Source organism: Wolffia australiana, chromosome 7 (assembly GCF_029677425.1).
Source record: "Wolffia australiana isolate 7733 chromosome 7, ASM2967742v1".
Lineage (NCBI taxonomy): Eukaryota > Viridiplantae > Streptophyta > Magnoliopsida > Alismatales > Araceae > Wolffia > Wolffia australiana.
In genome coordinates this window covers 8,556,596-8,567,742 of record NC_135841.1, presented here as the reverse complement: position 1 = coordinate 8,567,742, position 11,147 = coordinate 8,556,596, and positions in this window count along the sequence as shown.

The window sequence follows — 11,147 nt, the reverse complement described above, 5'->3', positions numbered from 1 at the left end:
GGTTAACTCGGTTAACAAGATCAAATTAGATAATTGAAAATTATTATATAAATTATACAACTATCCATAAGTAATATATTAATATAATTAGACAAACTTAGGTGAAAATAAGATTAGGAAATCAGAGTAAAGATCATCGAGAAATTCAAGTCATGCAAATATGAAGTATATTTATTAAATTTGAGAGTCAATTTCTATGAATTTTTTCAAACACCAAATTTATGTCCATTTGCAATGGCCTTCCAAGCAGGTTAAAAAGTCCCCGTCCAAGATAATGGGTGAAATAATAAAATTTCCCAGGATTTATATATTCTATAACAAACTCCAAAGGGGATTTCAAGTTCTCGACTATGACTATCACACTCTCTAATTTTCCATACGTCAGATTTATGGATCCACCAGATAGTTTCAGTTATAATAAAATAGGCTTCAAAACTATAAATGGTGGAAAATTATTGGCATTAGAAGCACATGACCTCTTTAATCATAGGAGCTCTAGGATTTGTTCTCTTAAGGGAGTAACAGTTATAGAAATGCATATAAGCTCTTTAAAACTTTGCTTTATGAGAAGGAATGTTAGAAATATTTATATTTTAGAGTTTTCATGGCATTAACGTGGTTAATTTTCTAAGAGAATCTCTAAGAAACCTTTAAGATTCTTACTTACTTCGTTCATACCCTTGTTAAATCCGCCAAACTCGTGAAGAAACTATTGATTTTGGTTTTTAGAATAAAACTGCTGTTGGTACCTTTTTCTAGATTATGTACAATACAGCATTAGACAAAAAATACATTTGATTTTATTTATTTTGGTATGGTACATTTCCAATTGTTTTGGAACCCACAATGCAGATCCTGCGCACTGTAATGCATTATGTGAATGATAGTGTGAATACGTCATACATTCAGCTAGAGGCAATGATAGTGGTTGTGCTGCAGATGAAATAGTGGTGTGAGATACACTAAATCACCGGTAACATTTGCCCTGAATGTTTTTTTTACTGTGGTTTGAAGCATTGGAAAAAAAGAAGAAGGTATCAAGTCGTGAAATTTAAGCTTAATTTATTATCACTCAGACTAAAAGTTTATCTTGAACTTCTACCACTTTTTCACCGAACATCCTTTAATCTCTATTCCACACTCTTATAAAACAGTAGTGAATCCATACAAAAACATTGTTTCATTTGACTGCTAACCCTAACTATTGAACAGCTATTGATCTCTAGCTTTTAGAATGACATCATATTATGGCACCATAAATGTCAATGATTGGTGATGCATTATTTTTTTAAATGCCAGGCTAGGCATTGACAAATATAAAAAATTCCAACTTAATTCTTACATTTTTCAAAGCCATGAAAGGGAGAAAGTATTGAATACTTAATGACTTAATAATTTTCAAAAATATCGGCACCGACCATGTGTTGCATGTAGGTCATGGCTATTTGTAGACATGGAGCCCACACATATCCACAGTGCAAACATATCAACATATGAGGCGCAGGAAAGAGCAATAGTGAGAGCTTGTGCACAGTGACACCTCACCTCATCACACCTCAATAATTTTCAAAACAATCTTTTTATGTTTTTGACTCAAGAACACATGGCTTTTTGCAAGCTGTATATTGATCTTGACATTGAAAAACCTAAGCCAATTGACAACCATGAAGAATCTTAATAAAACTTAATAAATGAACCCTAAGTGTCATATAATGACAGCGGCAAGAATGAGGAGAGAAAAGCCTTAAGCTTAAATCAAGTGCCAAGGTTCATTCAACTTGAGGGCTTGATAGCTGAAAATTGAAAAACAGCTTTTTTTGTTCTGCTTTATCAGTCACCAAGGTTTGATCAATAGATGAGCCCTCGATCTGTATAAAAAACATTTTTGAACTCCCTTCTTACTTGATGGGAGTTTGATGGTGCGAACAGTCCCACTCCATTGGAGACTTCATCAAAGCCCACACCATCATCATCGTCAGTCGTCGGTTTGAGCCTAGCCTGGCTGATACACCCAGGCGAAGGCAAAGATACACACATGCTCGTAGATATCGGGCCATATCCACTTGCACAGCCCCTTCATTTTCATATCTCTGTTTTTATTTTGTTCTTTTTGTATCTCCGTTTTCTATTTTTTCTTGCTTCAAGGGGGCCCTATCTAATAGCCTCCCTTGTGGACCTCTTTCAAGGGGCCCATTACCATCCCTATGTAAGGTATGGAGTGGGCACCTTAGCCTCCGTAGTCTAAGTAAATATATTTGATAGGAGGAGGAAGAAGGAAGAGGAAAGAGGAGAAGACGGAGGAGAAGAGGAAAGAGGGAGGGAAAGGGGGCGAGGACTCTGCCGTTGCTGCCGCTGGATCGCAGCCAAGCCCTTACGCAGCTCGCGCCCACGCTGCACCCAGCACGCTGTATGGCTGGCTATCGCACTGCTCGTTGCGTCACTTGCCACGTCCAATCATCGCTATGACTGCTTGTGCTGGACTGCCGTGCCGTGCGGCGCCCGCACTGCACCCGTGCAACCGACGATTGTAGTGTCACCGAGGTTCCAACGCGCGCACCAGGCACACGTTTGCTAATGACTACCGTGCCTCACCGCGCCCATGCTGCGCTCGCACCGCTCACAATTGCTGGCAGCTGCCGCACCTGCATCACACCCCCACCGTGCTTGCATCACGTCTGCACTATTGCCACCGCCGTGCAGCCCGACGGGCCCGCGGCTGCACCTTTCCCCATGCCACCGCCCGTGCTGCCAGCTACTACGTTGTGTCGCGTCACCGCTTACGGCCGCATCGCCCGCTGCTATTGCTGCCGCCAAACATATACATCTCCGTAACGTACCTTCGCTGCCCACAGCCGCCGTTGCCACTGCCCGCGCTTGCCCTCACACTGCGCTCTAGCCATTTGCATCACTATCATTGACTTTTTGGGCCAGTGCTACCGCTTTGCCCATCATTGTGCCTCATGCTGCTGCCACCGTACACCATGCCTTTATTTGGCCTCCACTATTGTGTCTGATCTCATAAGTTGCAACATCGCTACCAGTTGAGAAATGTAGTACCGTCTGTGACAGAGCTCCACCAAATCTACCCGCTCGACTTCTACATCCACAAGTCTTCGACATTGGGACGACACATCCAAAGCGGTACCTCGTTCCCCTAGCTTGCCAAGTTAATTTATCTTTTGTCATATACTTTTTGGCTGCTCTCCACTAGCTCGTGCTAGAATATGTGAGAAGATAAACAACCCCGAGAGATTGTACTAGAATGATCTATTAGGTATGGGCCTAGCCCATTCGTTACATGTGAGCGCCGACAGACTTCGTTTGCTCGGCACTGTAGTCGCCATGATCATTATACGAGGGTCAGGAGGTCATCGACATCATCATTAGTCACTTACCTTGAGATTGGATCTCGGTGAAAGCCCATGAGGCAGGGCCTGCAAGTACGTTAGACTGGTTGTGTAAGTGGTCCTTAGACCTGAGACACCAAAGACATCACGTGGATGAGTTTCTATATGGTATTAGTTCGGGTACATCAAGAAGTTAAAGAAGATGATTCAGTGGTCAAGATGGTGTTGGGTTCTAGAGGCGTTGACATGGTTGAACAAATGAAAACGATGCACAGCGGAAGACTTTCGCGCATCGAACGACATCGACCAAAAACATTAAAACATGGTACCTTTGCAAGAATCTCATTCGTGATTTCTTCGATCCCAGAGAAAGATGAGTCGAGTTGCTCAAGTGTGCAACCTCTAGACGTATCCACGCAGTCCTCAGCACGTCGGATCTCCTCCTTCTCGTTGACAAGCCCCGTTCCTTCTCTATCGACGTCATTACATTGTTCCGATCACATCGGGCATGGAGAGGGGTGTGGGGAAGTGGAGAAGAATGGGAAAAGCCCCTAAAAAATTCTGGCCTGGGTGAATTTCGTTCAAAGCCTTCCCCTATTTATACTACGTGGGAATTTTTCATAAAAACCCCCAAAACTTAAGTATATCTTCCAACATCCAAAAGACCAATTACGTGTGACCCTCTAGGCCCATGTATCAGTCTAGCTAATGACTCCAGCAGCCAATAACCTTTATTAGCCTTCCAAATTGATTAACTATATCATCGTATAGATTAATTAACGTCGGATCGATTTAACCCAATTGATAGGTTGAGATTCTGACACGTGGGGTGCCAAGCTACACCTCGTGCCTAGAAGATACAAAGGAGTATGTATTGACTCATGGAACCTGTTCATCATCGGTTATCGTGTATGTATAATCCCTCATCCACTTGAGGCTCCTTGGACGACTTAGGGTATGGTCAACTATCAAACCCTAATCAATCATCCGAGTTAGTACTGATGGATTCGGAAATCATTGGAGAGCTCTTCTCTGATATTTTACTGCCTTGGCCAAGGACTTCGTTCCATCGTCTTCCTTGAGCTGTCACCCCTTATACTAAGGTGGATGATCCCATCTTGACCACTCAATCATCTTTGTGAACTTCTTGATGTACCCAAATTAAGACCATTTAGAATCCCATGATTAGAGACTCGTTGGCCATAGCCAAAGTACAACCATTCATCCACAAGACGTCTTTGGTGTCTCAAGTCAAATGACCACTTACACAATCGTGATGTGAGTCAACCTGATTGACAGTTTGGTAAAATACCATTCAAGGGTTCGTACGGATCAATTCAGTAAACTCTTTCCACTAAAGAGCACCCACTATCTATCCTTGGTGTCGCCACACTGATGTCTATGGGATCGGCCATACTCATCATATGAGTGAGACTAGATAGTGCTATTCTATCGGGATACTTTGATGTCCCTTCTCGCATATCCTTTGAATAGGAATGTTTAGAGCAAATTCACCAAGACTAGTGAAATCCGTATTACGATCTCATCATAATTCACCAAGTCCGATCATGTATTCATGAACTTCAATATACGCATCGCACGTGCACTATAATGAATATGTTCTATTAATTAATATGGAACGGGATGTGGAATGTGCGATTGGCTTGCCGGTAACATATATTTCCATCAAATAGCACTATGGTCCACCCTATGTATAAAGAGGTGACAGCTCAGGGAAGATGATGCAATGAAGTCCTTAGCCAAGGCGTTGAAATATCGGAGAAGAGTTCTTTGATGATTTGTGAATGCACTAGTTCTAACTCGAATGACCAATTAGGAGTTGATAGTTAACTATACCCCAAGTCATCGAACGAGCGTCAAGTGGATGAGGGACTATACATACAAGGTAACCACTGATGAACAGGTTCCATGAGTGAGTCTATACAAAACTCCTTTGTATCTTCTAGAACACGAGGTGTAGCTTGGCACCCCACGTGTTAACGCTTCTACCTATCAATTGGATTAGATTGATCTAACATTAAGTAATCTATACGATGATATAGTTAATTAATTTGGAAAGCCAACTAAGGTTATAGGGCCACTAGAGTCGTTCACTAGACTGCTACGTTGGCCTGGAGGGTCACACACCAATGGTTGTTTGGACATTGAAAGATATACTTAAGTTTTGAGGTTTTTATGAAAAAATACCCACTTAGTATAAATAGGAAAAGGCCTTGAATGAAACTCACTCACACCAAAATTGTTTAGGGTCCTTTTCCCTTATTATAAACCCCTATCAACTCTTGATGCAATCAGGATGACACAACGACGATGAGAACGGAGTGAGAACGAGAGTCATCAATACAGAGGTGATTTGACATGGATACATCTAGAGGCTGCACACTTGAGCAGCTCGTCTCGTCTCACTCTAGGAACCAAGAATTTATGTATGCGATCTGCGTGAAGGTACATCATTTTATGATTTTAATGATTTTGCTATGATTCCATTACGTGCCTTTCGCTGCGTGGAATCTTCGGCTTCATCCATGTCAAGGCCTCTAGAACCCAACAAATTATTCTTTGATATTCCACTACCTTAGCCAAGAAATTATTCACATCATTTTCCTTGGGATGTGTCCTTCTGAATTGAAGGTCAAGAGTGCCATTTTGACAACTCAATCATCATTGTGATGTTCTTGTTGGATTCAAACTAAGGGGGTTTATAATTCATTGGTTAGGAACTCATATGTCCTATTCAAAGTACAACATTTTGTTAACATGACATTTTGGTATCTTAGGACTAAGGGCTACGTACACAATTGTGACTTGAATAAACTTGATTGACATTTTTATATAGTATGAGTTAGGGATTCAAATGGACATATTGATGAATTATCTATACTAAATTGTACCCAATATGTATCTTTAGTGTCTCAGCACTAATAGCCATAAGGTCGACCATACTCATCACATGAGTGGGACAATATAGTGTTGTAAGATCCATATACTTGATGGCGTTCTCGACTATCATTTGAATATGAATATTTAGAAAACATATTTAAAGGATATTGATCTTTGTAGTATGATCTCATCATAATTGACTGTGCTAGATTATGTATTCATGGATTTTATCATTTGCATCACACACGCATTAAAAGTTAAATGACTCATGAAATGTATGATTGGCTTGATATACATATATTTAGTTATTGTAAATTGGTTGTTGTATTTTGACTATGACATATGACTTCCTAATTTGGTGATTATTTGTAGTTTTAGTTTCAATAGAGCTATAACTCTACAAAGATGATTTAATGGCCAAAATGTGGTTCTCTTTCATTGATATAAGAGGAGACCAGATAGAGGAACATGATCAGTGAAGTCCTTGCCATAAGTAGTTGAAATATTGGAGGACTTTGCCAATAATTTCCTAATGATCATTACTAATTAGAATGATTAATTATAGCCTGACACTTGTGATGGATATGATGTAACCATCAAGCCAATCACACTAATATTAATTTTTAAGTTCATTAAAATAAACATTTATTTATTCTTATCCGCGCGTGATATTTTTAATTAAGTCCCCCAATACTACAATGAATCATTAAATTCTGACAACATCATAATATTGTGATCATTAGTCTTGAAACATGTATCCTATACATTCATATTCATTGGATACTTGAGAGATACATTAAACTATCCAGATAGAATAATACTATGTTGTCTTAATGTGATAAGTAGGACTGATCATGTGGCCATTAGTTTAGAGAAACTAAGGATAGATGGGGGGGTCCACTTTAGAAAATCATTTAACTTTAGTGATCAGTATGAATCCCTGTATGGTATTATACCTAAATGCCAATTAGTTGTATAAGTGACCGTTGACCTGAGATGCCAAGTACATTTTGTGTATGGACAACCATATTTTGACTAGGACATATGAGTCCCATATCATGGGATTCAAACTTGTCCTAGCTCGGACATAGTAAGAAATACACGAAGCTGATTGAGTGGTTAAGAATGGCTTGTTCGTCCTTGGTACGAGTATAGATTGACTCAAGGAAGGAGATGAATCCAATTTACTTGACAGGGTACTAAGGATATTTGAGAAGTGGTTATAAAATAATACTTGTCACCAACTGGTACTATCTGAATGACAGATTTGGGGTTGATAACTTAGCGTAATCTAAGTCATTTGGGACTCTTGTGCGGACAAAGAATAATGCATATATGGTAACAAATGACAGAAAATGTTCCATGCGAGAGTTCAAACACCACTCTATTACTCCTAAAGAACAAGGTATATCTTGGTACTCCATGGGCTGAAAACTAAACATATCGATTGAGAAATTTGATCCTAAATTAACTAATTTTTAAGGAGATAAAGTTAATTAAAAAGGCTGGTCAATAAATATTTTCAGGGCTTTAATGTTTTTAAGTTGATTATTATATGAGCCTATGGAGGCCACAAGCACAAGATCAAATGACGTTGGAAGATATACTTTATTAGCAAGTATTTTTGGAAAAAATCCTATTCAGTATAAATAAGTGGCCCTCCCATTTTAGTTGTCCATGCCAGCCAGATATGGGATCCCCCCTTTCTTCTTTCTCTCATTATCTACTCATATCTCAAAAGCTACTTAACGGTGAGGAGATCAACAAGATCTTCAATAAGAGTTGGGCAATGAGAGGACATCCAAAAGTCTTTTGATCATGTGGATATTTTTAAAGGATGGGGACATGCACAATGTTAATATGCTCTTCCGGGGAGCAAGTCATGGGTGGAAACGTTCCCCACAGGGTACATGATAAGCTAAAAAATACGTGTTTATATGTCGTTATTGAGGAGGTTTTCGGATTTAATCATTCTATTTATATATCCCTTAATGCTTAAGTAAGGGGTCGAAGCCTAGGGAGGCGATAGGAAATATTCAATTTTCTTTCTCATTAGGGTCTTGAATTCGAAACCTAAATGAAATGATGTTTTAATTTTGTATTTAAATGCTAACACTTGTAAATTTTAATAACATTCCATCTGTTTGAACTTAAATGATTTTGATGATTCTATGGTATTAAATAACAGAGATATAACATCACTTGAGTTTATATTTTTATTCGATTTAAAATATTAAATTGTTTTGAATTATATATTTTTTTAATGTTCTTTTTAATGGATTTGAAATCTATTTCTAAAATTGATTCAACTCTAGGTTGTTTTAGTTCTTTATTTTGTTTTTTTATCAGGGGACATTTTACTATTTTTAAAGAATCAGAAAACTAATTTTATTCTATTTTTAAGGGCATTTTCATTATATTTCTATTTTATCTTAATCAAATAAAAATTTTAAAAATATCCTAAATTAATATTCACGATTTGCTCATTTAAGAATAAGGAGATCGTGAATAAGATTCACGAGTTTTATGTGATTCAAGCAACAATTAGGATTTAAAATAGGAATTTTATAATCAATTAACACTAAATGAATGGTAAAACGAACTAAAATCTATGAGTTAAAATGACTAAAATCAGAAATTAATGAAAAACAGCGAATGGAACTGAACTATGGTTGTTTGAAGATTTGAACGCAAAACTATCTGCAGATTGGATTCAAATTGTGCCTAGAGATTCCCGGAGTTATCAAGAAATCGATTTGAGCAAATTTTGAGCAACGAATACCGAATTTTTCCATGGATTTGGCTTGAACTTGATTAATAACAACGGCAACGGATCTACATAATTCTTGCCCCACTCAAGCTCCGAATCGCTCCAGGAAAGGTCTTGAGTCTTCAAGGACTGTAGGCAATCCTTGCTAGAAATTCAAAATCAAGAACGAACTATAAAATCTTGTTTTCTCCTCTTTTATGGCTGCAGAATCAGAAGAACAGCTATTCGTATTCCGTTATATTTGATCTCTTAAGCGCATTGTATGCCGAGCGTACAATGCATTTTTTTATTGGCTAACGTGGTATCGTGTAGGGGTTTCCCCCCATGCGCATCGCACTATGTGCACAGACTTTGGACGGGAGAAAACCTGCTCAGTGCTGTGCATGTGCTTAACTAGCTGCGTCACACGCAGCGAGCTAAGCTGCATGCGATTGGTCATCGCGCGGCTGTGTGCGGTACGCGACACGCCGCACATGATGCACGACATGCACGGCTGTGTGTGCGTGTCACGCACCAAAGTCCGAGCGAGCATTGTTATTGGCCATCGCTCTCTTCGCTATCTTTCCCTGCACATTGAACACCCGTTAGCGCATAAAGTGGCCCAATAAGGACCAGTTACATAAAAAAAAATTTAAATGGAAAAGACACCTAAAATAAATCCTAAAAATATGTATTAATACCTAAACAATGATTTTAATCTTTTCTAAAGTTCATTTTATTTATTTTTTTTCTTTTTATTTATAGAAATAGGTCAATTAATCATTTAATTCCATTTACAATTTATTTAAAAAACGTAAAATGGAAAAATTGACCTAAATACTTTTTAGAAATATTATTTAACTTGCAATTTAAGGAATATTATTTTAACCTAAAATCATGATAACATGCTTTAAAATTAATTTTTTGTGCATTAAAAGCCCAAAAATATGATTAAATTAACAGTTTATCAGCTCCTATTTGCATGTTATCAGTTCACAGTTTATTTTGTTTTGGAGATCAATTGAGAATTGTTTTAGCTTCCGGTGCAGGAACAAGTGTTTTGTAAGTTTCTGTTCATAGAAAAGAACCTGGCAGTTTGATCATGTCTTAAGTTATTCAAAACATATGAGGGATTATGTTGACACTGTAACTAATGACATATACAATAATAAAATGAATTGATAAAGTTTTTTCTGTGCTATCTGGGACACTTTTTTGAAAACATTCTTTTCGGCGATTCAAACTATGATTGGGTATATTTTAGATCAATAAATCTACATGTTAGATATAATTAAGTATTTGGGAAACGAAGTGGGCATAGTTATTGGGCTTATGGATTCGTTAACGAGACTACTCCATGAGTCAATTGGGTCACACACATAGGGTTCATTGAATGTTGGTGAATATGCTTAAGGTGTAATGTAGAATGTTGGGAAACAGTTTTTACAAAAAAACTGTTTAATATAGAAAATCACGAAAAGTGTTCATTGAGAAACACCCATGTGACCTTTTCCTTAAGTGACACTTCCTTTTTCTTGATTCTTGAGTGCCCTCTTCTCTTGATGTGGCTAAACTGGTGAAAAGATATTCACTTATATCTATGGCCATTCAGGGAGTAGAAGATGAGGAAATTCAACAAGATGAGGATTTCATGCTTACATTATAAGGTTTTATATATTTGCAGCTTTAGATAACTATTTTCAGATCTAAGTAGTGGGTTCAGCTCCTACAAGGTGATCCAATTGATTTTAGTTTGAAGGTTTGATTTGATTTGTTGTATTGTGCAGTGCAAATCTCATATCAGATTATAAATCATATTTGTAACCAATATAGGTAACGTGATCAAAGTGTGTTGTCGAGGTGTATCACAAATGCAAATTGGTGACTGGGCTAATGGCATGGAGTCAATAATGTTGAATTATGTAGACATGTCCAATGTAACAAAACATTAGACGATCATGAAGCCCCAGAGCACCAATAACATAAGAGATTAAAACCACCATACTTTTTCATACGTGGATGGATGTGCTGCCCCCCTTTCCCAAACCGTGTGATCAACTCCAACTAAAGGATATATCATGAATAAAATGGAAATTTACCTTGAGCTTTTTCTTATACGATTTAAAAAGCTGAGTTACAGAAAAATCCTT